Source organism: Bradysia coprophila, chromosome II, assembly GCF_014529535.1.
Source record: "Bradysia coprophila strain Holo2 chromosome II, BU_Bcop_v1, whole genome shotgun sequence".
Lineage (NCBI taxonomy): Eukaryota > Metazoa > Arthropoda > Insecta > Diptera > Sciaridae > Bradysia > Bradysia coprophila.
In genome coordinates this window covers 12,664,924-12,692,083 of record NC_050735.1, presented here as the reverse complement: position 1 = coordinate 12,692,083, position 27,160 = coordinate 12,664,924, and the positions used below count along the sequence as shown (strand labels likewise).

At 35.9% G+C, this 27,160-nt stretch overlaps 1 protein-coding gene across 9 annotated transcripts in view; it reads left to right on the top strand.

Moving 5' to 3' along the window:
- LOC119073799 (high affinity cGMP-specific 3',5'-cyclic phosphodiesterase 9A) overlaps nucleotides 1-27,160 on the top strand; it is an 84,838-nt gene that overhangs the window by 43,067 nt on the left and 14,611 nt on the right. The window contains exon 1 of one of the 9 annotated variants that reach the window (XM_037179581.1): nucleotides 240-697. The exons of the other annotated variants lie outside the window; for them this stretch is intronic. The gene's annotated coding sequence lies outside the window, so the exon portion shown is untranslated. Of the gene's footprint in view, nucleotides 1-239; nucleotides 698-27,160 lie in introns of those variants that run through there. 9 annotated transcript variants of the gene reach the window in all.

The window sequence follows — 27,160 nt, the reverse complement described above, 5'->3', positions numbered from 1 at the left end:
TTCACCTCACATTCGAAACTTTTGGTGTATATATATATGTGTGTACATATATACACCGCCGTATTTTCCAACCAAAGCACATCGACATTACACCATGGAGAAATAGAATTTTTTTTTGGCGCTTTAGCATGCGCACTTTTGCATACATATCTACAGAATGTATAAGTCCATTATTCGGTATTGGAAACGAAATTTTTGCTGTTTTCAAAGAAAACCATTAGTTCTATTCTGGTGTTCATTTGGATAAGATATATAAAATTCGCGTACACGACTCGATCATATCAAAAATTGAATAACAAAGGCGCTTGGTGTTCTCATTTAATTGCATGGAAAATCTAACTGTAAACTGTCTTCAGTCGAAATTGTTTTCCACACGCATTTATTTCTTGTCTCATTCCACAGTCAAAACGAATTGGTTCGTTATAACTTTCCCCGTCGATATTGTGTCGGAATGAAAAGAAAATTAATTTGAATTTTATTGGTGTGCAATTGCTCCATGACAAGATAATTGAGTTTCATATACAAGACAGAAACAAAACAAAAAATTAATGGACAAAGTTCATGCGGTGATTGTCTATAAAAGAATTGGATATTGTTTTTTCGCTGGTAAACGTTTAATTGATTTAATTATCTTCATTCGTCTCTTGTGCGTACGATAAAAAAAGGGAAAACTTCAAGCCATGTGAAAATCGTTAAGGTAGGAATTTTTATTGTTTTTTTGTTCTTTCTTCCTTTTTAGATATATTGCCGTTCCCATGCTATCGTTATTATAATTTTCCTTCTTTTCGTTATTATTTCTATGTGTAACAATAATGTGCGATAATATTTTTCTTTCTTCATCATTTTCTTATTGGTGGATGTGGTGTGTATTATACATATATACCACACGAAATATACAAAGCGAAACTAATTTTATTTAATGGATCGTCGGATATAACTGTTATGGATTATGGTCTACGAAGTCATAGATGGATTCTAATTAATAACGTCGTTGCCCTTGTATGTTTCTCGCATGCATTGGTGGCCCGTTTTGTACATTATAATTCATACTGACGGCCGTGTAGACTAGTTACTCCATCAGTCATCGTCCAACCAACACAATTTATTGACTTTCTGTGTTAGCTATACTTAGAGCCGAAAGATTTTTGTTGATTAATCTCACCGTGTTTGGAATACACTTTGGGGTTGCATGTGTATATACAATATGACGATGTAAAAGCCCACGAACCCATGATAGACGTACACACTGTGTATGACTAGATCATGATAATAAATAGAGCTATTAAGACACCAGCAAACAATATGTCATCGCAATAATGTTACATGAGGTGGAAGAATGAAATTTTCTGTGATAAAGGATGATTATGCAAATTGAAAAGAAGGTCGATGAGTCGCTGAATTCCGCAATTTCACATAGCATACACAATATCATCCCATACAATGTAATATGGAAGTATTGAAACGTTTGCACTTTCAACTTTGAATGAGGCTTAGAATGTATACTCTGGAAAAAAATATACACAGCAGCCAGTGGGGATGTCCATAAACGATGTTTTTCTGTGCTAATTTTATCGTGTGTATTTTGCAGTTAGTGTTTCGATTCTCGCGTTGACTTAGATCTCATTAATTTCAAGTGATTACTCGCTTTAATGAAGATGTTATTCACAGGTCATGTGCCTTGTGAATAGCACTCACACCTTTGTTGACTACATCAAGTGGCGCTCGTCTTTATAATAGTGTGAGGCTTTTCACAGGAGCTTTTATTACAGATTTGCCGAAGGCGAATGTTGCTGTCTTTGACTATCTTGTTGTATTCACACGCAAACCTTGGGAACACTATGCAATTACTGATTTAGCGTAGATAATACAGCTAGTGCTCAGACATATCAAATTTCTCGATTTATGTCCACCAGCAGTATAGCATAGCAATTGGCAGTGCCGCCTTTTTTTATATGGGCCAAATGGGCAAATGCCCGTGGCGCCCGAAGTGGAGCAGAAGAAAATGGCGCCCGAGGTCCTTAAAAAAAATTTAGCTTTACTAAATTGGCGCATATTTTTCCAATTGCCCGATGGCGCCCAAAAGCTAAAAGCGGCACTGGCAATTGGACGGAATGGCTCAGTGGTTATGTACTAGCATTCCACCAAAACGATCCGGGTTTGATCAATTCCTCATGAAGTTTTTAGCAACGTCCCGAAGTTCACTTAAAATTCATAATTCGGTAGTTACAAGGTGGTTGCAATAATGTACCCTGAATGACTCGTATGACCTAATCCAAATACGATGAATTTGAATACATATATCTAGCCTACATTTAGGCGAGATAACAATTAGGCGCCTAACTTTCCTCAGAAAGTATTTGCATACTTCGAGGCGAGTTTCAAGAGTCACGTCAAGATTGAACTTGCTATTGTCAGTGAAAGGCTCTCAAAAAAAAAACATTATTTACTCTAAACCTTATGTCCTCCAAGGCACCCCATCAATTTTGACTACAAAGGTAGAAAGTCATCACTACCAGCAACAATCACAAGGAAACCTCAATACTTACAAGTTCCTGCTTTTAATTACCACTCTGTGAGCTCGTCACTATTCCAAAATGATGAAAGTTATAGATTGACCCAATAAAAACCATTTACTCGATATGCATGGCATTAACAGTGACAATTTACCATGTTGAAAGTGATGGTCAGCTGCCATAAAACAATTAACAACTTTTCAGTTTATCGAATGAAATCGAATGAAAATTGACAATGATGATAATGGACTCGATAGATGAAAGTTTGTTCCTTTCAGCAGGAACGTCCACGTCATTTATGGACAACCTCTATTTATCGAATGGAAACGTACACATAAATTATTCATCGTGTTTTTGTGCTTACTGTTTTGCGTCATATCTACATATTTTAACATTTGGTACGACAAACAAACATGTAATATCCCCCATACAGAATACCATGATAATACTAGACTTGCACATAAAGTAACTGGAAAGTAATGCCTACATAGAGCAGCATACAACGGAATACATTTTAATATTTTATTTTAACTGAAAAAAAAGAGCAAAGTAAAAATATTGCTTCAACTTCAACCGATACACATATAAGTAGAATCTTTCCGTTTCTGTGCAGATTTTTTTTTTGCCTTAATTGAATTTCGTCGTACATACGATTTTCGAAGGATCTTATTCAATTATGGAATGTATAACCTTTTTGAAATTGAAAACCGAAATATGAGCAGAGGCATTGAGCTATGTCAGTGTTGAATATCATGACGATATGATGGAATCGGTTTAGGGAAATGAAACTTTTTATTACATTATATTGCTGGTGATGTTTGTTCGGTCTATTACATGCCATTAATGTCACCGATTTCTGTATCCGGTAATGGTATTTTAGATCGATTTGTTAAATTAATTTTACTGGAGCTCTGAGGTATAAGGTCGCAGAAAATTAGTAAGAATTCTATCGTCAGTCCACTGATTAAGGGGTCAATGAGAGCTCATTTTGACAGCTGGATCCGAGTTCAACTGTACATTTGTAACCTTCAGTTCCTTTCCTTTAACTTTATACATTACATTCCAACCTCTCGAAGTTCCTCGTCGACTTCAGGTCAACTCGTTTCAAACTCATTTTTATTTTTCCGTCTACTGTCACGCCAAGGTCTTCCTCTTTTGCTTGATACTTAATTTTGTTGTCTATTGTGGTAGAGTAAACAATGGGTAAATGGAGTGAAGTGCGGATTAGGTTTAAAGCTGGAATCGGACACCCTCCGTTTTGTCATCGTTTGCGTGATAGCTGTCAAATAAACATAGGAAAAATTTACGACTATTCAATTTTGCCTTCGTTTACTTGACAGTTCTCTCTCAAAAACGTATTTTCATTCAATATGCTTTTGTTTAGTTGTCATGTAAGAGCTCGTACAAAAATTCTATTTCATTCCCTCACGTTACCTTTTGTCGCTCAGTTAATACTATCAAAGTTAACTGTGAGGTTAAATTCTCCACGGCCGATTTTGTCTGTGAAGAATTAACTTGTCAGCGATACTTGGTGGCATTTCTGATGTAAAAAAGTTTTCGATTTTCGTATTGATGAAAAATAATTATTTTCATACCTAGGAACCGAAAAGTGCGACCGTTCAATATGAAAAATACTATTCGTACCACGGACTAAAAGTATTTTTAGCGTATTCGATTCCGGACCTCGCCTTCGACTCTGTCCGGAAACTTCTCACACGCTTAAAAAGTCTTTTAGTCCTAGGTACGAAATGTACTTTTGAGTGATGACATTGTGTTTAAATAGTGAAAAACAATTAATTAAATTTTGTTTATATCCCAACGGCAGTTGTCAAAATTCACTTTTATTAACTCGGCGCGTTCACTGGGCGACGAAAAAATTGAATTTCTGTACGCGCCCTAAACGGTTGAACTGTCTTTCAAACAGTGTTAGTGTGATTCCGCGTACTTACGCCGTTTAACGCCCCGTTTAAAAACACAGGCCGTCCGTTTACATAAACGTGTTCAATTTTTCCTTTTTTTTTCTTTGACAGCTGTCACACAAATGGAATGAAAGCAGAGTGCTGCTGAATGTGATTCGAGCTTTAATTAGTAACAATCGACCGAAAGCATTTTCTCTAATGGCTTTATACGACAAGGCGAGGGGGGACTCACTTCGGAGTCAGTAAATCAAATTAAATCACAGAAAATCACAATAACATTTTTAATGGCACTTTATATCATTTATATAAGCATCTTGCCCGGTAATTTACAAAATTAAATTCATATACTAGCCCAACTTGATGCAAATTGACCCAAGCTGATGCATATTTAATACAAACGACATTTTTGACTTTGTTGATTTACCGTGATTTACTGTGATTTACTGGAGTGAGTCCCCCCTCGCGACAAGGTATTCTTTTGTCAATTTGCTTCCTTACTGTACTTTTTACTGTAACGTAATTGTGGCGTAAATTTACCTTTTCTGTGACACCTGTAATGCTTTTCGTGTTTAAAGCTTAATCTGCAACTTTACTCCGTTCACTCACATTGTACGCTACACAACAATAGAGCGTGAACGGCGAATAAACGGAGTAAAGTGCGTTTCGCGTTTTAATGCAAAAAATAAATTCGCTCATACAGTAGATCATACCTTTGTTTGTCTATATGTTAATTATCCGATAAACAATTTAATCAACAAGTTTTCATAAATCAATCAGAAATATTAATTCTATTTCAAATTAAAGCTCCAGGGTAGCAATAGTACCGCTTGAGGTCATACATTTTGCTATAATTTTGCACACGATCTGTGCACTAACCTCAAACAGATTCACAGGCACTATACAAAAACAAGGCAACTCTCATTGTTTCGTATAGACGATCACACACCTACAGTCTCGTTCCATCTACAAATGGTTAAACTTTGAAACGAAAGATTATTGAAAGGTAAAACTTGTCAGAAACTTTTGGATTACAGACACACAAGTTTTAATTAATTTGTTGATTTGTTTCTATGGATTCTTGACTTTTCCATTTTCATTTAGAAATTTTCTTATTTTAAGTTTTGAAAGATTGACATTTCCACTTATAAAAATTGTATCCGAATAGAATAATGCTTGCCAGATAAATGTGTATACAGACAATATGCTAACTCTGAAGCACTATTATACAATTCACGTTTCACGTTTGAACATTGTATACAAAGCAACCTCAGAATCCAATAAATATTAGAGAAATTTTCGTTGAATTTTCAATAAAATTGATAAGAAGATGAAGAGATATTGCGAAAATATTGTATTGAAAGGTTCTAAGAATTTTAATAATAAAAATTTCTCTTGATTATTGGCATTATATCTCGCATTTTTACAAAATGGATTTAAATTCAACTACAGGTTGTCGAATAATATCTGTCGTGGCTGTTGTACGACTTCCATTCTATTTATTCCACATTAAATATCAGCATTTAATTAACATTCGGATGTGTATGATGGTATTGTAAATCATTGCCTGGGGAGAGAGCACGGCATCAATTCTACCAATAGTTTGCGAAGCAGATATAGGGACGATTTAAAAACTAATTACTGTTCCAGAGTCCTGAGGTCATGAGCTATACGATGGGATTTTATTTGACTAAAATCCGTCGAGTAAAAAATTAATTATTTTTCTGTTGTCATTGGCTTTGTTGCAGCGAAATCTTTCAGTGAAATAGTGAATCATACTCTATCGGTAGAGTTGAGGAAAGAGTATTGGAGCCGTAATCACTCTCCAGTGCATTGTGGAACAAATTTAAAAGCGCACCACTTACGACCGATGAATGATACTTACGACCGATGAATGATGTGTGAAGTTCTGAAATTTACATTTTGTTTATTTTACATTTGCACGTTTCGTATTATTAAATATCAGAAACAGAAAGCCATTTGAGATGTGTACGTTGATTTATTTAAGCAAAACGATGTGCAAAAAAGACTGTTTTACATCAAAGAAAATAAATTAGTGCTGAAGTTAAACAACAAATTCGACCTTTGACCTTTATAAAAGTCGAGTGTCTTTAAAAACAACAATAACTTGAGCTTGAGTACCTTTCACAAGTTTTCCTTGACTACTTGAGTTTAGATTTTTGAGCGATATGCACGAAGAAATTTTTTTGTGTTTCTAGTCTGACCCGATGAGATTTCAATATCAAAAATCGTTTGATTCAAGAAACAAAAAATGGAATTGAACTCTTTGTTGATTAGAATTAATAGTATTTACGCCTAGCAACGGTCCCATCCGATATTATTTATTCATAATAATTCATTCGTCTAGCTTCGTTTCGAAGAGTCTGACAGTAGAAGTTGGAATAGTTTCAAAGAAAAACGAATTTCATTTTTCTTATAATTCACTAATATAACATCTCCCCTTTTGCACATAATTATTCTAGCATTATAAGCCAAAATAACGTATCGCATTTGTGTTTATGATTTTGATTTTGAAGAGCTTTGAGCTTCTTTTGTTTCCCACGGAAATCTTTCACTTTTCCAATAAATACCAGCAGAAGCTCAACGCTTACGAAACCTTTCAAAGACTGATTCATTATTGGGCCTCGGTCTGTTAATTGGTCTATAAACAAGAATAAATAAAGCATTACATGCTTATGCACGGTAAAGTGCACTTAACATCACTGCTTGTAAATGTTTGTTTAGGCACGTGTGATTACTCCACTCGCCTTCGGCTCCTTCCGCAAACCTCACACTTGCCTAAACAAATATTTACAAACATTGACGTAACATACTACAAATGTGATACGTTGTTTGGGCTTAACGCAGTAGTATTCGTCTATAATATGAAGTTTGCTGGTTTGTCGCACTATAGAAGCCAGGTGGAAAGTCTTACGGTTAGGTGGAACGCGTGATTTTCTTTCATTTGATTTTTTTTTTTTCGTTTTTGTCGTGGAGTCGTGGAGGTTAGTAGGAAAACGAATGAATAATTTGACGCGCGAAAATATTTTTGAAAGAAAAATATTTAAATATTTTGAAATCCCAATAATCCCAGCGAAGCCGCGGGCACTCCACTAGTATGCAATATATTCGAGCAGTTCGCTTCAAATGTTGAAGTCGGTAATGATTTCAAACCACTCAAACCATAGTCATAACGACAGTCATTCATCAGACGAACGCTATTGTAACGAAACGTCTCTAATATCGATACACAATTTAAACACGACCTGGTGAATTGTGATTGTATTGATATAGAAAATGTGTTTCGTGAATGTGAGGTCGTATATTTGATTCCCCGTCGGGTCTACCCGTATTCACAATTACATTGAACCCATTTTAAGTATTTACGTTTTTCATTGGCTTTATTCGTTCCATGTGGAAACAATGAAAACGACATGGAACAAATAATGCTGCGGTTCGTGAAAAACATAAAAATTTTCTTTCTGTATCATTTCACAGCGACCGTAAATAATTTCGTCGTTACTATCTAGAGAGTTGGGAAATTCTCATTATTATTCGCACCAGTATTGAAGACAATATAAGTCATTTTCCGATACGAAAACCAGTTGATATCAGCAAATATATATGCAACACACCCTAACATGAACAAAATATGTTAAATTTTGCGCACTATTTTGCATTTATTTTACATTTCCATCGAATGAAAATCGAATTCATGTCCAATTCACATCAAAATTTGAATTACAATATGATAATGTGTGTAGGGGTTTCGTCGTTTCGTTTTAGAAACCTGGGACATACATTGAATGGTTTGACTTCTCTATTGTCTGAGAGTTTAGCTGGGTTGAAAATTATCCAAGAAATGGAATACCAAATGACCATTTAATCGAAAATGAATTCGTAAGCCAACCTACGCTAGCGGACATGATAAAGAACGCATTCTTAGAATGCGCTGACAGATTTGCCTATTGAAAACTCTAGCAGCTCTATTAATATAATCCACCAATGAATAGAAAAATATGGCACACGTAATATTATGACCAGTTCAATCATCGAATGCATTTACAAAGCCATAAATTATTCAAATTTAGAGCGAACGATTTGTAGAAAAAAATAATTGATTTTTCATTCACCAAAAATACTTCCAATACTCTCGGTATGTGCTATAAATGTTATCATATAAACATTCGTCCATGCACATTATTGTTATTTCACTCATAAATTTATTGATACATTGTGTGTGAAGTGAGGCCAAACATAATATTTTTGCGTCCATCCATATTCTTGATATATCTTCGTTCCGTAGGAAAATATATGAAAATTTATTCGTTCAAATTCACAGATATATATTTTCGTTAAATAAATACAGACTTTTTCATCAAACTAATTTGCATTGGCGTCGATGGTTTTGATTATAGTGTGACAAATTCAATAATTTTTCATTTTTATTGGCGATTTTAGTGCTCAACAGATGTCATCGTTTTTTATGTGTGATTTTTTCCGCTACGCACGTCACAAATTTGTACAATTTGTACTTTTTGATGTCGATATTTCTCTCGCTATACGTCGCACCAATAGATGTTGCTTCTCAATGAAAACCTTCTGGCAACGTGAAGCCAGCCTTTTCGGTTCTGACATTTTTTCTGAGCCCTATTTTCGTCAAGTTCTGAACCAACATGGATAGATGTAGAAACATGGTTCTGGAAGAACCCTTGAATGATCATAGAGGTAGAAAAAATTTCTAGTCACTCCTTCATTGACGTAGAAGAGGACCAAGGTTGGAATGACCAACGAAAGTACAGATAAGGTCTGGCCAATACGTACAAGACAGTAAATAATCTTCGTCTATTTCACTATCATCCATGAGTGAGGAAAGAAAGACGACAAATCGAGCATACAGAAACTCGTTCAGTTAAATTGTAATGTTTTCGGGTCTGTCAGATTATTTAAACTGAAATCCAACCCGAATAATGTAAAAACCCGCCAGACATTTTAAAGGTTTGACTCTTTTGAGCATCAACTTTAAACAAATCCTGAAATTTCAACAAAACAAATCATAGGTCTCACTTGTTCGGTTAACTTGATGCTGAATATGCAAGAATGAGTTCGTTCGACGCGACAAAAAGACAAACTCTGTATATCCTCCGGTCCATACCAATTGAAATGAATTGCAATACCTTTGTGTTTAGTTTCATTGGCAATAACATCAGCGCCAACGTTTCACCTCTGAAGTATAATTTTACACCCGGTGAAGACTTCTCTTTCATAGCATAATAAAAAATCAGTAAAAAAAAAACTCTAAAGGTTAACCGTGACGCAAGTCCTGATGCCTCTTCTTACAAACTGACTTATATCGCTGAGAGTGATGCACTTAAACAATTTAAACAAATTTAAACAAAAAAAAAGTTTACTCCTTTACTTTGCGTCACAGACGGCAGATGACTCCGCTCTTTTCCTTATTTTCTGGAAAGTGGTGAGATTTCCTCAACATCTGCCGCTTGTAACACAATTTTTGTGGTGAAAATTTACTTTTTTTTTAAATTGTCGAGTTCATACATAAAATGTGTCACTCCAACGCTGGAATCAGTTATTTTGTAAGTATAGGCATAAGGACTTGCGTCACGTCACCCTTTAAGGTTTTTTAACTGATTTTTTATTTTGCTATCGTTTTTCTCAGTGCGGGTGTAAAATTATACTTCAGAGGTGAAAAGTTGGCGCTGATGTTATTTCCAATGAAACTAAACACAAAGGTATTGCTAATGCTAATCGTTTGAATTGGTAAGAACCTGAGGACATCCAGATTTTGTCTTTTTGTCGTATTAACATAAAAGCTAAGAACCACCATGGGAACAGGTTGGAATTTTGAAATCAACCCGAATTCCTGGAAAAATCTGATCGAAGTTGAGAAAAGCTAGAAACCTCGAATCCCAAAATCTACTAGCCATCACGGAAGCAGGTTGCTTATGTCAATAACCCAAATTCTTCAAAAACGCCGATGAAAGTTAAGAAATGCTAGAGAAATGAGCTCGAATCCTAAAGTCTGGGAACCATCAGGTTGGATCAGGCTTGTTATGTCGAGTAAATCCTGAATCCGTCGAAAACACTGAGGGATGGTGAGAAATGCTAGAGAAATCGTATCGAATTTCAAAAAGTAGGAACCATCATGGGAGCAGGTTGATCCAAGGACTAAACCATTGGCACACCCTCCCCATATTAAAAATGCCAAACACAAAAACACCAAACAACCATCGCTTATTATTTGTCAATTACTTCCGTAACTTTCACAGCTTTATATTGTGTTTAGATCACGTTCCATGCTACGTCATCGTCATAGTCATCAGAACTCTGACTGAAAACCGGCCTTCAAGGCTTTAAAATCATGCAAAGATAAAAATACAAATTCTCGTCCTATTTGTCACACAACAGAGTACTGTTACTGTGTTCCAATTTTAAAAGAAAAACGATGCCGAAAGTTTAATTAGAAAAGCTGAAGCTTCACCAGAATTAATTCGACATGCTTAAGTTGTCGTTTTTCGTTATGGTATTTTCATTTTCAAATTTACACAAAAATAAATTCTAAAATTTGATGAATAAATATGAAGATGGTTATGCAAAGCGAAAATGTTTTCCTTTCGTTTTCCAATTTCATTTGATCCCGGCTTATCAAACAAAACTTCAAAGTCAAATTTTCCAAAACTGAAATGTGACATCTTGGAATCAAGGACTTTATCGTTTATCTTTTTTGTTTGGTTATGGATGTTGTTTCGGTGTACCTATACATATATATGAAATGCAAAATTCGACTGTTCAAATGCTCCAAAATACACATGCCGTGTACACACAACATGGCAAAGCCATAAAATATATATCAAACATATATATAGACAAATCCCTCTTCGATCTATCAATTTATTACCAGGCAAAACAAAGATCAATTAAAACCCTATTTCAATAGAACGGTTACCTCAGCCTTTTAAAAGATATTCTAAACAAATAAATCACTCTGACTCTCTCTCTACCCACCCAATTTTTTTTTGTTTCTTTTTTTATTATTTCTATGTCGATACACAAGCCCACCATACAGCTATTTTACATCTATCACCATATAAAGTATATTTTCTTTGCTATTAGAAGAACAGCCACAAAGAGATACAGATAAAGTCATCTTCTTATGTTTTTCATATTATTTCAAACTTTACCATCATCAATTTTTTTTTATATTTATTTCAAGAGGGTTTAGACAGTAAAGGGTCGTTCAAACTTTTCGCCTTGGTTTTTATTTTTTTCCTTCACATTATTAGGTTTAGGTTGTTCAAAAAAATATATAAAATGAAAGAAAACCTTCTGATGAAATGAAAAATCAATATATACATAGAGGCTCTAGTAGGTGCTAGTCTTATTGTCGTCAAATTGAATCCTATTGAATCCTCTTCTGCTGTTTTATATCGGTTGATATGCTTGTGAGTTAGTGTGTTTTTTTTCCTCTCGTCCAAAATTACCATTACCACACCGGCACTAAATAAAAACAAGGTAAAAAATGATGAGAAATTCGTATATTTATTTATTATGCATATTTCAAGGGTTAAGGAGGCAACGAAGAAATATAAATTCTTTTTATTGGTGAAATGTATACTTGCGCTGCCCGGTGTGTCGAGGGTGCCTAGGGTGTAGATGGTAGATATCAAATAATATTTCTTTTTTCAAATTTGAAGGTTGATTGTAAAAGAATATCTGAAACCGGTAATGATAAATGTTACAGAGAAAATGGAAAAATTTGAGAAATTTATTATCATGATTTTGGAGGTGATTTGGTAATTTCATCTAGTCCTTTTGTTACTTTTTATTCGCTGTTAAGTGGCAGGCTGAAACAATTTTCGAGAATCAATCCATCAATCAAATGATCGAGGGAATAATATTTTTTTTCATTTACAATTGATAGCACGATAATCGGGCCACGATTAATGTTTAAAATATGAATTTACACAAAGCGGGAAAAGAAGCTTATTCCGCCGTTGTCATCGCAGCAGATTATTTAAAAACATTTAAATTGGCAAACAATTTTCCATTATTATTTTCAAAAGAGGTCACAAGTGAAGTAATATACGGGAAGGCCGATGAATGAATTGTTAATACGCGTTGTAATATCTAAATGTTCTGTGGATGAAACTTCACAGAATAAATCAATAGAAATGAAAAAGTTTTACGATTTATTTTGTGAACGTAGTACAAATCAGAAAATGTGACGAAGTTTCGGAAACTTGCTTTATTTCAAACAAAAAATGTTGAACGTGACCAAATTGGAAAATAACCTATTCCTTCAGCATAATTGGGGGGCCTGTTATGGTAAATTAATTTACCGAATTTGCTGAAATTTACCTAAATTGACCAAAATTTATTGACGTTTACCGAAATTTACCACCCTTTTACCAACTTTGCCAATAGATAGCGCTGGTTTTCAATATTGCAAGGTAACAATTTTTGTTTCCTTCTGTCAAATTTAACTTAATATTCTCGTTATGATCGAAGAGCAACATTCATGATTAGCAGAAAAACGCTTACAAGCTTACGACGTGTACCGAAAAATTCCGCTGTTCATCACTTATAACAAAAAATACTATTTTATAAAACAAAACAACTTTCATTGGACTAATGTCACATAATTTGAGTACGTTCTTAAATGTTACGTAATTTTAGGATATTTGGTACTTGTTTGAGAAACTGGGTGGTATTGATAGACTATTATTACGGTGTCAGCGTATTGGTATTTTGTGCTCTGTGCTGAATATATAGAAAGGCATACTCAATCTGAAGGAAAGTAAGTGCCAATTTCAGACAATCTCAACGCGATGATCCGAAATGGCGAAATAAATGGAACCACCAAATAAAAGAGCTCGGTGGCCACCTTCCTTCACATTGAAGTCGAACCGATATCTCCCAGCTGGCATTATTTGTGGAAATGCAAATTTTTGTTCGGAAATATTATCTACTTTTCCGTATAAAAATCCCGAATAGGGACACGAATGGTTAACATTTGAGTATTTTTGCAATTGTGGTTTTAAGTAATCCAAGAAGAAAGATTTATGTTTGCCATCTAACCAGCCACATATATCGTCCCGCAATTCAGTTGCGATTTTCATGTACGTGTTGTATTTGTAGTAAACGATTCCGTGGAGCCACATCTCTGTAACTGGTTCCGTTAGATTTATTAATATTAGTCCTTTTAAGTTGTTTCGATCTATGTGTTTGACTCGACATTTGGCAGCTGAAGCTTTACTACCATCAACATCATACGTTCTACAGTCCATGCGTTCAAAGAGAAAAAAGTTTTTCTTTGAAATGAAAATAATAAAATTTTTGTAGCTTTGATTTAATAAACAAACTTTCACAATGCAATGAACTCACTGAAACAGGAAAAATATCCTCCATGGTTGGCCCGAAATTCAAAGATATAATTGCAACTAATAGCAGCAACGACGAACTACAGAATGCAGTTTTCATATCAAAAAATAGGATCTGTATTGGTATATACTACGTGCCGATCAAACCAATAACCAAGACTCCGAAAAAAAGTTTTTTTTTTTTTAGTTCGACGAACGAAGAAGAGTCAATTTTGATGCGGAATTTGTTGTTATTTTTTAAATGTCATCGGTCATTAATTCGCTTGATGTTATAGTTTTTATTTTCGTTAATGTATTCGCTATTACTAATGATTACACCAAAATTGTCCACTTGATGAATTTATAATGACTACATTTGTACACATAATTTTCGATGGGTTACATTACCTTCTTTTTACAATAATTATTATGCTTGTGGACATATAACTCAAACGTTACTATCGTGTACATAATGCACCAACGAGCGAACGCAGTGAGCGAGTGTGTGTGCATTATGTACAAGATAGTAACGTGAGAGTATATGTCTACAAGCATATATAATTTTATCGTTCCGGAGTGAGTATGTCATATATAAACGAAAACTGGAAAATATACTGATACACACATGCACGCACACATTGTGCAAAACAAAACGTGTAAACAAATCCACTTCATTCGAAGTCTCAGTAGCCGAATCGGTTAGAGCGCGTCACTTTTATGCAATGGTCTTGGGTTCGTTCCTCGTCAAATTTTTGTTTTTTTTTATTATTTTTTTTTTAAATCAAATATTCACGTAGACTTGCAGAATCCCTTCAAACTAACTTCATTTTCAATCGAAACGATATCTGTTTCGATGGATGACTCAACAAAACGTGTTCTTACGTTGTACATGTTGATCACATCGAGTTTTCAAAGGTTTGTATCTCGGCAGATATTAATCCGATTGAAAAACTAATAACGTTACAGAAGTCCTGAGATCACGCGCTACACACTGGCATTTTGTTTGATTGAAATCCGTTTAGTCGAAATTTAATTATTTTCATCGTAAACAAAATACAAGAGAAAGGGTTCACATAACAACTACAACTACACACACACACTACGCCATGGGTCCACGTTATGTATTTTTCGAATTGAATCACATTAGCCGCGAGAATTCAACTAGCAATTTAGTAATTCGTGTATGTTCGAAGACTCAGTGGTCGAATGGTTAGCACTGCACTGCTTGCTTTCACGCAAAGTTTCCGAATTCGGTTCTCGTTGGGGTCAGGATTTTTTTCCGAGTTTCTTTCATTTAAATGAAGAGTAAAACAAAACTCCCTAGGGACGGGTCGCGGTCGACGATAGATTAATGTATCATATAAAGCTTATATACAGAACCGTTTAATGTATGACATACTCACTCCGGAACGATAAAAAATATTATTGGCACTTCCGATACACTGTAGATGGCGTCACCAGTCGTCATCTCATATTTCCATATAATTTCGACGTATCGTGATCTTTGCTAAGAGTGTTGCTAGCTTACCCTACTCTAGCAAGAAAATTATTTTCATATATGATTATGTTCCACCCTGTATCAGTCCAGAACGAGGCTAGAAGTCATCCTATCATCATTAGTAACGAAAATAATGTGTCAGAGTTCAATTATGATAGATAGATAGATAGATTTTTATTTCACCGCCAAAAACTGGCTGAATAAATTTACATTCTTAAATTACAAAATTTTACAACTTACATACTAACGTCAATCTGTAAAACACTCTCAAACTTACTAAACAACTACATCACATTTAGCATCACAGTTAGTCAGTGAATTACTTTTATTTATCAGCATTGGTACATATATCACATTTTAGCACATAAAAAATTAAATTCAAAATTCCATTTTAAAATTCAAATCTCTAAACTAAATCACAAATAAAAGATCTCCTCCATTTTCTCAGACTCCATGAACGCCCCCATGACTGAGGCTGCATTCCCTTTCTGGATCGCAATACTAATCCGTTGCAGAATAAAAGACTTGGTTCTGGGTTCGTGTGTCTTCAAAGTTATAATCTTAGCAAGTTCGTCCAAAAATGTTTTTGCTTCATTGCACCAGGGACCCATTGTCTCGACGACAAACGGAACGAAATGGTAATTTTGATCCAGCAACGGCGCATAGGTGTGCTCCTTGATTCTGACCATGTTCATTGCTGCTTTTCTAACCACTCTTGCTGTGTTCTTTAGCAGGCTGGGTTGAAAAGTGTCGGTACATGATGCATCCCAGATCAGTGTTTTTCCCTTTTTCCACGGAACCAAGCTCATGCCATCTACCCTTCTACCATCAGTTCGAATTAACCCAGGCGGCTCTAGAGATGCTGGAGTATCCGCTGAAGCGAGCGCTCTTTTGATGATTTGATTTAATTCCGCATGTCTTGGCCAACGGCCGGCGCTTTTTAAGCAGTGAAGCCCGTGTCGACCTTTCCTATCCACTGGTGCACCACAGACGCAATTATGAGGTTTGCAAATGTCAGTTCCAAGTCTTAGCCCGACACATATCCGGAACACATTGTTGTCCAGTAGCGTGCCAATTGTCTTTGAAGGTAACGCGTGTAACCAGGCGCCCGATTCCGGCTCGGAAATCACAGGTCTTCTCGCTGTGTCTCCGTCATTGTCGACGGGAATGGTTTTTAATATACGTTGGACATTTATTAAACTCCAATCTGTCTGGGACTTAGTTGACATTGGTGATTCTGTATCCGGATTCTCACAATTCCAAGCAGCTAAACCATCTTCGTAATCTGCAATTTCCATTATGTCGAGCGTGGGTGATAACATATTACTCATCAATGGAAATGAACTGTTTACTGAAGACAGAAATGCTGGCAAAGCAATGTCCTGTACTCGCCTTATACCTAGTCCTCCGCAACTGATCGGCAACGATGCAGCCATCCATGTGTCTGTGTTCAATTGGGTGTTCGTTAACGATTCGATTGTTGTTCGTATGTCGTCATCAATTTCGTTTAAGATTCCTTGCACATGCCACGATGGTGTAGTCCGTAGCAGGAAAACCAATTTTGGTATAGACAAACAATTGCGAAGAATGTAATACGCGATGTGATAGTTGTCTAGGTCGGTTAGACGGTTGAAAAACAGGCGCAATTCCATAAACTTTTTCTTGAAAATTGTTTCGAATGCCGACATAGTGATCGGCGCTCCCAGCAGGGTTAATTCATTTACTATTATTATTCCAGGCGAAATTTGATCGAATCTTTGCACCACCTCAGAATTGGGTTGTGAGCAGAAAAACAACTCGCATTTCGTGGGGTTGATGTGGAGACCAATTTTACTACACTTTGCTACAACCAGTTCGAAATCTTGTCGCACTGTGTCTGGGTTACCAGCAATCGTTCCATCATCTAGGTAAAATACCACAAATTCCGATACTAGGGCTTCCACCACTGACTGAATCGCCAGACAAAACAGTAACGGCCCACACGGGTCGCCTTGCTGTGCACCATTTTGGGACAGGATGATTTTGTCGCCATAAAATAAAAATGACGATGATGAGTAGCATTGCCAGAGAAATGGGTAAATTGTCGGATGGTTAGCCCTGATCTCATGTAGGAATTTGGCTCGTTGAACCTCATTGAATGCGTTACGAAAATCAACTTTGAGCACGACTGCGTTGCTGTGCCTGTGTTTTTTTATGAACGTTCTCGTCGTCAAACCCGAGTTGACGTGGGGCAAATTTGTCGGCTGATTCGGGTCGAGCAGCTGAACAACATAATTTAGATGTGAGACGCCGAAACGTATTGCCCACTGCAATCGGTCTAATCCCGCCTTCTTTTTTATTCAATGCACAAAGTGACGCTCCGTACATGATTGCACACACTTCTGACTTCATTTTCCCCGAAAGCAAGAAATTGATTAATTTTGTAATGGCTCCCAATAGCATAAGGCCGGCTTCTCCGGTGATTGGTGACGTCAAGTCTTTTAAATGCTGTGGGAGAATGCCGTCAATTCCAGCCGATGATCCATTAGGAAATTTACCAATCATCTTAAATACTTGTTTCTCAGTTACCATTAGCGTTTCTGTGCTTTTATCTGGGGGCTCCGGAAGAGTGTATTCTTCCAGTGGTGGAAGAAAGTAATTTCACGGCTCCTTTCACATCTCCGTCTGATATTTTGTGCTCAATCCGTTTCGATAGAGAGATGGGTGTGTGTTTTTTGTTCAAAACTGGGAAAACCAGCTCACCTTTCTCAATGTTCCTTTTCACTAATGTTGTGAGCGTAAGTTTCTTGGTTCGAGAGGGGACTTTCTAGGCGGTGTACGAGAAAGTGAGTAATTTTTGCCAGTTTGAATTATCGTCCGGCCGTGTCACACAATCGTTTATATAGCTGGCTAACTTCAAAGCCGCTGAGATTCTGGCAGAGCGCGGTATCCGCTTGATGACCTTGATGTGTCTCTTGTATCGAGCCAAAAGAACTAACAGCTCATCAAGAGTTGTGGTGTTCATCGACTGAGAGGATCTGTCAGACTGTTCGGTGTACTCATCCTCAGCTGGCTCCGTAAATTCTGATATCGGCATAATCGAAATCATTCTTGACGAAGTATGGCTGCTAACAAGTTTGTATTTGCCTAGTGGAATATGCACACTTGATGAATCATCGATGGCCGTTAATCTGCGGAAATGTCCTTTTCCCGGATCACCAGTGAAAAGCAGGTGAAGGCGTTTGGGGATATTTGTGTGCCCGGTACCATAATCATAGCATTCGAATTCGGTTGTGCCGGTCTGTCGTAATACGATGAAACTGAAACCAAATATTTCAGCCATACCACATAGCTCGGCTGCTGTTTCATATATCCCAGGCGTAGACATGTAATTGTAATATATTGTCTGGATGTCTTCGTCGGAACAGTTTTTCATTTTGTCATTGGCGAATTCTGCAGCGTCCTGAGATTAATGATGATGCTGTCTCTGAATCTATCGAAGTTCAACTGTTCGCCGTCGCTGCTAAGCGACATGATGTAATTTACCGTCAAGCGACGAAGCTCAAGCACACATTTGGGGACGATGCTGCTGTTATTAGATGTACTTCTCAGGAAGTGCAGCACCGACGAAAATAGACAATCTCCCATTCCATCATTCTCGACTATGTTGAATTGATGAAATGATTTACCGGCAGATTCATTGTATCTTATTAACTGAAGTCGATTGCCGTACACATCGCCGGCAGGTGTAGAGCTTGGTGCCAATTGGTTGTCTGATTGGGATTTGTTTTCAATAGCCTCTTTTATGTCATCGTCTGTATGACTCTTGGTCCAATGTTGCTTTAAGCCGGATATGGTTGTGAAATCTCTGAAGCAAAGCGGACATACATTCAGTTTGTCATACCTCTCTGATTCGTTTGTATCTATATCCATCACCACGCTTCGAACAGAAATTTAATCCGAAATGTTCAAATCACTCCGTGACCTATATCCGAAGCCTTGGGTGCACATACAATACTTTCACCAGGGCACGGAGTTCGCCTTCATTCACTTATTTGAACACAGACGGATTAAGGTAAACAGCCTGTTCTCTGTCGTACTTCTCCAACTGGGTGAGGGTGTCGGTGCTTGAACTGTCACACACGTCTGTGGCGGAGGCAAATAGCGACTTAATCTAGGGCGCTATCCCGGAACAGACCACTGACACAGGTGACTTAGTGTCAAGTGGACTTACCGTCGTATCGTCTACCTATGGAAATCCTCGATCCGTTCATTGATATGTTGTGCGACCAATTCCTTTCAGGTTATGTTTCACCCAGTAATCTTATATCCTTGATTATTCCATGCAGTTTGGTTTTAATTTCTGTACTTCGACTGATCCGTGTAGACTGAGTGTCACACTTGAGCTTTTCACTATATTTCGTTACAATTATTGTACAATTCGATAATTAAAACATAAAAAACGACGGAGCAATAATACGATGTTGACGTTTTCTTCTTCTTCGTCTTCGTCTTCGTTAGTCAGTCATTTTAAGTTCTTCCATAATTTTCCTTCTAAACACAACTCTACTACCACTGCTTTGCACGGCATTTTTAAATTCATTAACGAGCCTAACTAATCGCGACACGGGCTGTTCGTACAAATAGTTAGAGTTGTACCGCGGTTCCTTCAACAATTTTAAGGTCGAACTGCGGAAGTCATACTCACTGTCATTGCGAACAAACTTCGACGAAATCAAACTGTCCACAACATCACCTTTGAAAATATCACACGCCATCATCGAATCAGCGACTTTCCTCCTCAATTCTAAACTATGCAGACCAACTTGTTTCCGTCGACTATCCAGTAACTGTTTTTGTAAAGATTCGATGTCGTCCTTGTATACGTCCGATGATGAATTCCATATTGTTGATGCAAACTCCAATCTGGATCTAACGTAAGCCTTGTACAGAATTTGTTGCGTCTCCTTCGTGAAATTACCATTGGAATAATGTTTGATGCAACCAACAATGACGACATTTTCTAGTTGCTCGATGTGAAGTCCTGGATGAAACCATCTGTTCATCCAATATCCAAGGTCGCTAATTTCCTCTTTTCTCTCAAGAACATGATCACCCATTGTATATTCTGTTTCGATGAATGAAGCATTGTCCCGATATATGCTGAATACGTAACATTTCTCTGGATTGAAATACAACCGATTTTCGTCGCACCATTTTCTTACGTTGTCAATGTCTCATTGTAATTTTCTTGAATCGTTGTGTTTTCACATGTTTAACGACATTGACAATGTCATCGATGAATACGGTGAAGGCCAGTGGACCAAGTGAACTTCCCGGTGGCACTCCAGATGGTGACTCGAAGATTCTAGACTTTTCTGTCTCAATTTGTACGTAATTTGTCCTTCCAACTAAATATTGCCAAATCCATCTCGCTGTTTTTTTGCCAACACCAAATGAAGCGAACTTGATTATCAGTTTCCGTACCAACCACGTATATCGTCCCGCAATTCAGTTGTGATTTTCATGTACGTGTTGTATTTGTAGTAAACAATACCGTGCAGCCACATCTCTGTAACTGGTTCCGTTAGATTTATTAATATTAGTCCTTTTAAGTTGTTTCGATCTATGTGTTTGACTCGACATTTGGCAGCTGAAGCATTACTACCATCAACATCATACGTTCTACAGTCCATGCGTTCAAAGAGAAAAAAGTTTTTCTTTGAAATGAAAATAATAAAATTTTTGTAGCTTTGATTTAATAAACAAACTTTCACAATGCAATGAACTCACTGAAACAGGAAAAATATCCTCCATGGTTGGCCCGAAATTCAAAGATATAATTGCAACTAATAGCAGCAACGACGAACTACAGAATGCATTTTTCATCTAACAAAATAGGATCTGTATATACTACGTGCCGATCAAACCGATTGTTGTGAAAATTCAAATTTGCGAAAGCTACGCAATTTTGATGATTGAAATGTATCAATCGACCAAATTGCGTAGCTTTCGCAAGTTTGACTCTGACAAGAACGAATTGAAAATTTCACCTGTAGCAGGTAGCTGCTTCCAGGTAATCAGTCCCCTAAATTTAGAAAATTTTCATCCTTGCTACTTTTCACAACGAAAGCTTCTTCGTTGTAAGAACAGTTATGGAAATATAATTTCGACCGTTATGCATCGCGATTTTCACCAAATTTATTACACCATTAAACCACGTATTAAGCATGTATTGTAAATGTATGATAAATGATAACGTCGACATCGCATGTGGAATGAATGGAATAGCTGTTGATGATTATAATTCCATAAAAATCTTAAATTACTTCTATTACATGGGCATGCGTGAGTATTAACGATTTACCGAGTTATGAAATGAAAGCATAATCTACGCCACCACACAGCGCCTATCCAAATAATTTTCAATTCAACAAAAAAGAAAATTTATTTTTTATTATGAATTTCATAGCAGCAACAAGTGGAAGCCTCATTGACTTTTATTATTACAGAGCGGAAGTGCTCTTGTGTTGCTTTAATTGACATCAAAGGACCGAGGCCTGTGGCTATTGTTTTTTTTTTTTAAACATCAAAATGTTATAAGCAAAACGATTGCAGTGTACAATTAACTATAGTTATTCGTACATCAATGGTCATCATTGATGATGCTACATTGTTTTTGCTTAAGTTTCACAAGTACCATAAATACGTCAGGCAAAATGGGTCAAAATTGACGTCATCTCAGCACTACCCCACAGTATACCCAGATTTTGGGAAGTCAGAATGAGCTTAAATGTTTACAAATGACAATTTCTTTCAGTAAGATCGGCAGGCACCAAGTTTGATGATTTTTCATATTCAAAAATCCACACCATCATCATCACGGCGATGATATTCATCACTAGATACAACCTTGATGTAAATCGAATTTGTTGTGGCTCTCATTTGAATTTCATTCTGTTTCATCCCACAAAGTCAACTGTTCCCTGATTTGTCTATTAAAAAAAACTCTCCTGCCTGTGTCGGTACTATGTCGCATTTGGCAGGATTAATAGAATATTTTCAACTTTACTTTCATTTAAAGATTCTTCCCTCCGAAAACCAACTCTTATAATCCGATGTGTTTCCGCGTCCATTTTATTTCGGGCTCTCAATAGACGGAATAAGTGGCTGTTCCGCTGTGCACAATTTTCTAAAAACGACAGACTTTTCTTTTTTCAAATATGTTTGATAAATTTCGTAGCCATTCATCTTTACCGTAATACTCAACGAATTGCTATATCAGCCTTTGAATTTCACTAAGCCTTACTAAGCTGTGTGTTTAAGCTTCGAGAAATGGCATCACAAAAAGTGGACTCATGTTTCTTTCAATGTTGATTCATTCAATGAATTTTCAGTTTATTTTTTATTGATATACTGTTTACCGTCGGTAATAGGGAGGACATAAAAAAAAATTGTTTTGATCAAACGATGTGATGTTTTGTGTTATTGATTAGAGATAGAAAAAAAAATGCAACACTTCAATGACTTTTCCTGGAAATCAACAGAATGCATCAAAGGAAAATCTTATAAAAATAGCTGGAGACTGCTTCAAAACGTCCATTGTGCAACAAGTAGAAAAATAAAATTGAAAAGAAAATATTTCGATAGACTTATGATAATGATATCTACAGTATATCATTCCAATTTAAAGAAGCTAAAATCAGAGGGAAATCGATCCTTTTCAGAACAATCCTTTTTTCGACTGGTCGAATATATGTGTAACGATGTGCACATTTTGCAAACTTTTATCAGGTAATATGTTTCTGAGACGGTGTGCTCATTTTTCAAATCTGAAACGGTTGGATGAATTCGAAAGTATGTTCTGCTCGGAAAACATATTGAAAATGATGGAAATATTCTTCAAAATGGATATGTAGCCTTTTGTTCGATTATTTTCTTTTCAATTGTAAAACCTGGAACAGCTCAGCCTCTTGACTCCGTTAAAAAGACATCAAATTTTCAGAAGTAATTTGAAATTTAATGCGAAATATTTAAAATGAAAATCGCTATGCATATTTTCCGAATAAAATTTAAGTATTCTCTTCACAACAATAAATTGATATGCAAATATTGCCCAAGTCATTGAATATTTTATCATTATTTTATACGGAAAATATCCTTCAACATTTTAATTTTTCCTTTTTTTGTGTGTGCGGGGAAACGAAATTGTTGAAACTTTAGTTTATTATACAGTGCTGGTTATACCGGCTTTATAACCATCTTTTACGGCAAGAAAAAAAAGACAATCCCCCCACTCGGAAATGTAATCCAAAAGTATAACAAAACTCATTTATTCACAGCATAATATATTTAAGAAAAACAATTTTTTTGCTTTCCTCCAACATAAAAATATAAAAAAAAGAAAATGGAAAATTCTCCTATGAATTGACGCGGATTGAAAAATAATTGTCCACACGCAATAATATACACTTTGTCATACTTTGGTACATAACAATGCAAAGAAGAAAATAAAACCCTATACAGTCTCTGTGCAAACAGAACTAACATTCAACGAACCAACAAAACGAATTGTATACGTTTTGCATAACAATAACAAGACAACGACAAATTTTGCCGTTTTACAATTTTCCGGACAATAACGCAATTTCTCACATCATCTTTTCTTCAAAATAAATTCTTCCACTTCATATTTACATTCCCAGTATATACGTACGTAACATACCCCCTGCAACGAATATATGTGTGTGTGTCAATGTGTCCCTGGCCCATAACACAATCGGATACGGCTAAATTAAAAATGAAACTCAGCAGCAGTTTCACTCAAGTTTCGGAAAATATAGGAAGAGATACACAATAATGATTCATGTGGAACGAATCGGGTAAATCTAACAAAAAATAAAACTGGACGATAAACGATTTTCATCCTTTGTCAGGATAAAGAAGGAAAACTGGAAATAACAGATTCAACAACTATGTGGCAATGAATTTGTTCGTTTTTGTTGTGTTAGCTAAGGCCCGAACTGGAGGCGTGTTGGGCAATAATGTCAGAGAGATCTGAGATTGCTTTTAGGAACTTTACATTGGGGGTATTACTATACTGGGTTGTCTTTTACATTTGTAACATTTTAAGTTTAGGTCCTTGAGTCGCAATGGTGAATAGCGTACGTAATTGGGCATTTCGTATTTACGTAATTTCGTGATACCTGTATTGAAATATGTATGGATGTTTCTTGAGCACCCATTTCCGAAAGTACGATTAAAAACGTGTATCACGAAATTACGAAATTCCCATTTACGTACCTAATTCACTACTGTTAGTCAGTGAGTTAAGTATGGTTTCCACTCAACAAAAAGTACTCCGTGAGAGAGAGAGAGAGATAGAGAGCTGTCAAGTGGTGCTGTGTGATAAGTTTATTTATTTTTCACACAAATCAAGACTTAGATTTGTCCGTCCATTTCTCATAAAAGTGAAAGGAAATTGCCCTTTGTGGTTCGTCATAATAATGTCAATATTTTCGAGGAATTGTTTCAATTTGTGTGTATTGGCTTTATTTAGTAAACAGTTCCAGATTTTATCTGGCACGAAAAAGCTTTACTTTGGATAAAACAAATATTTTTGGATGAACATAAGATACAGTCACTAACATTCTAAAACCGGCTAATCTAAGAACTTTCCTTCTCCTTTTTTAACTTTGACATTTCCACGTGTTTAACGTAAAGGCACGTTAATTTCGTACGGCTCTCCTTGGCAAGGACTCCTTGCCACATGAGAAGGAAAACTAGTAAGCAAGCAACTGACTTTTGATATGTTTAACCTGCCCTGGTTAGATTTAGAATGTTGGTGACTGTAAAATTGTTTTCAAATATTCAACATTGGCTCCGGAGTAGGATATGAAGACACAAGAATATTATATGCCAAGGAGCCGTAGTGTAAGATTAAACGACATCTTGGGAGTACACACTGTCGCAATATATACAATAAATACAACTGCGCCAGATTATGTAAGTTACCTGTAGACAAATAATTAGCTACAGGTGAGATTTTCAACTCTTGTCATTGCAGGTATCGGAGGCAGAATTAAATTCTCAAAAATTTCGTAATTTTTTTACCACTTTTAATCCTTTTTTTAGTAATTTTTTACGAGATTGAACAGAGACCGAGACGACAGGTAAAAAAGTCCATTCATTGCGAGATGTATCAGATCTCGACAGAGACCGGAATTGGATTTTTTTTTGGAATTGTCAGGAATTTAATACCCTTACATAGGCACTCATCTGAGGTCAGAGGGAATTCGTTTGATATACTTTTCAGTATGAGTGTCGACAATTAATTTATATGTGGACGCAAGAGTAGCAAATAGGATGTTATAAACCTCATCTTTCAATGCCAGATTAGTTTCGCTATTTCAATCCACACATTTTCGAATTTCGTACCGCGAATATCCTTGGACTCCAGCCAGTACTAACTCAAAAAATATTACAGAATCAATCCTCGAATGTATTGTAATGTCGGGCTCATTGTATACAATGCGAACAAAACAACTACAAGGTGTTGTAATGTTACCAAAACAATTTGGTCATCCTCAAAACTATCGCGGTTCATAAAAAAAATAATATTTCAAATTTGATTTAACCAAAAAAACCGCACTCACATCCAATCCGGGCCAGTTACAGATATGATATATTGTTATATAACGTATCTACAAACATTTTACACTCGAATCTAATGGATGTCCATTCAGTCGATTCTACTGTTTCTGGTCCGTATACAACGGCATAATGTACACATTGTATGGCTACATGGCTTTGTTGCAGAAAAACAAAATGAAACAATCAGGTGGAAATGAACAGAATAGGGAGGAAAAAAAAAGTTCTTTTCACTCTTCGATGAAATTGATTTCGAAAACTTTTGCACGTTTGAAAATGATTTTCAAAACTGTTTGAAGAAGTTTTTGATGTTTCACCGTTGATGCTCTTCTTTTATTTTGCCGATCAATTTATATCATATAGGACGTTTCGAAATCTATATTTATATACATCCAACACCGTTGGAATGTTAGATACCATGCATGACATTGTTGAAGATAAATTTTATTTATAACTTTAGCACAAAAACATATAATACATGGGATGAGAGGGGAAAAAATATATTCTAAGAATGGAACAATTTGGTGAATTTTTCCCATAATAATATTATATTTCTGTGTGCTTCAAGCTATATTTATATGTGATGAGGAGGGGGATGGGTGGTTATATATATGAAGCTGTATTTATACCATATAATAACAATTGAGCAACCGAACAAGAAGTTGAAAAGCTGAAATACCATCGCAAAAATTTCCCACCAAATTTTTCGCACATTTTTGTGTAGCACTTAACGACAATAAAATGTATACTCAATGGAATAATGAATGTAAGGAACGGTGAAATTAAACAGCATCATAAACTACTCGGTTTGTGGTTATTTAATATGTATAATAATATGAAAAAGGGAACATTGTAAATAGTCAATTTGTTCGAAAATAAAAGTTTTTTTACTTCTTCTTCTATGCTCTGGTTTAATGCCTATTTTATATTATACATATTGGATCGGCGTGTTATGCTTTCAGATACAATGTGTCTAAGTCTTTGCTTATCACGCATCGAATGGTAAAAGTTTTGCCAAGATTTTCGTTTTAGGTATATAACACCTAATATAACGCCAATATTGTTGAAATTGAGTTCAAAGCTCATGTTCTTCATAATTTAATACTTTAAACTTTTAAAAGTTTTGTGTATTATGATAAGGGAAAATGTGTGTATGGTATGAGGTGTAATGTGTTTAACACAACGAAGAATAATGTTGTACTTTGTGATTCAATTGAAAGCATTTTA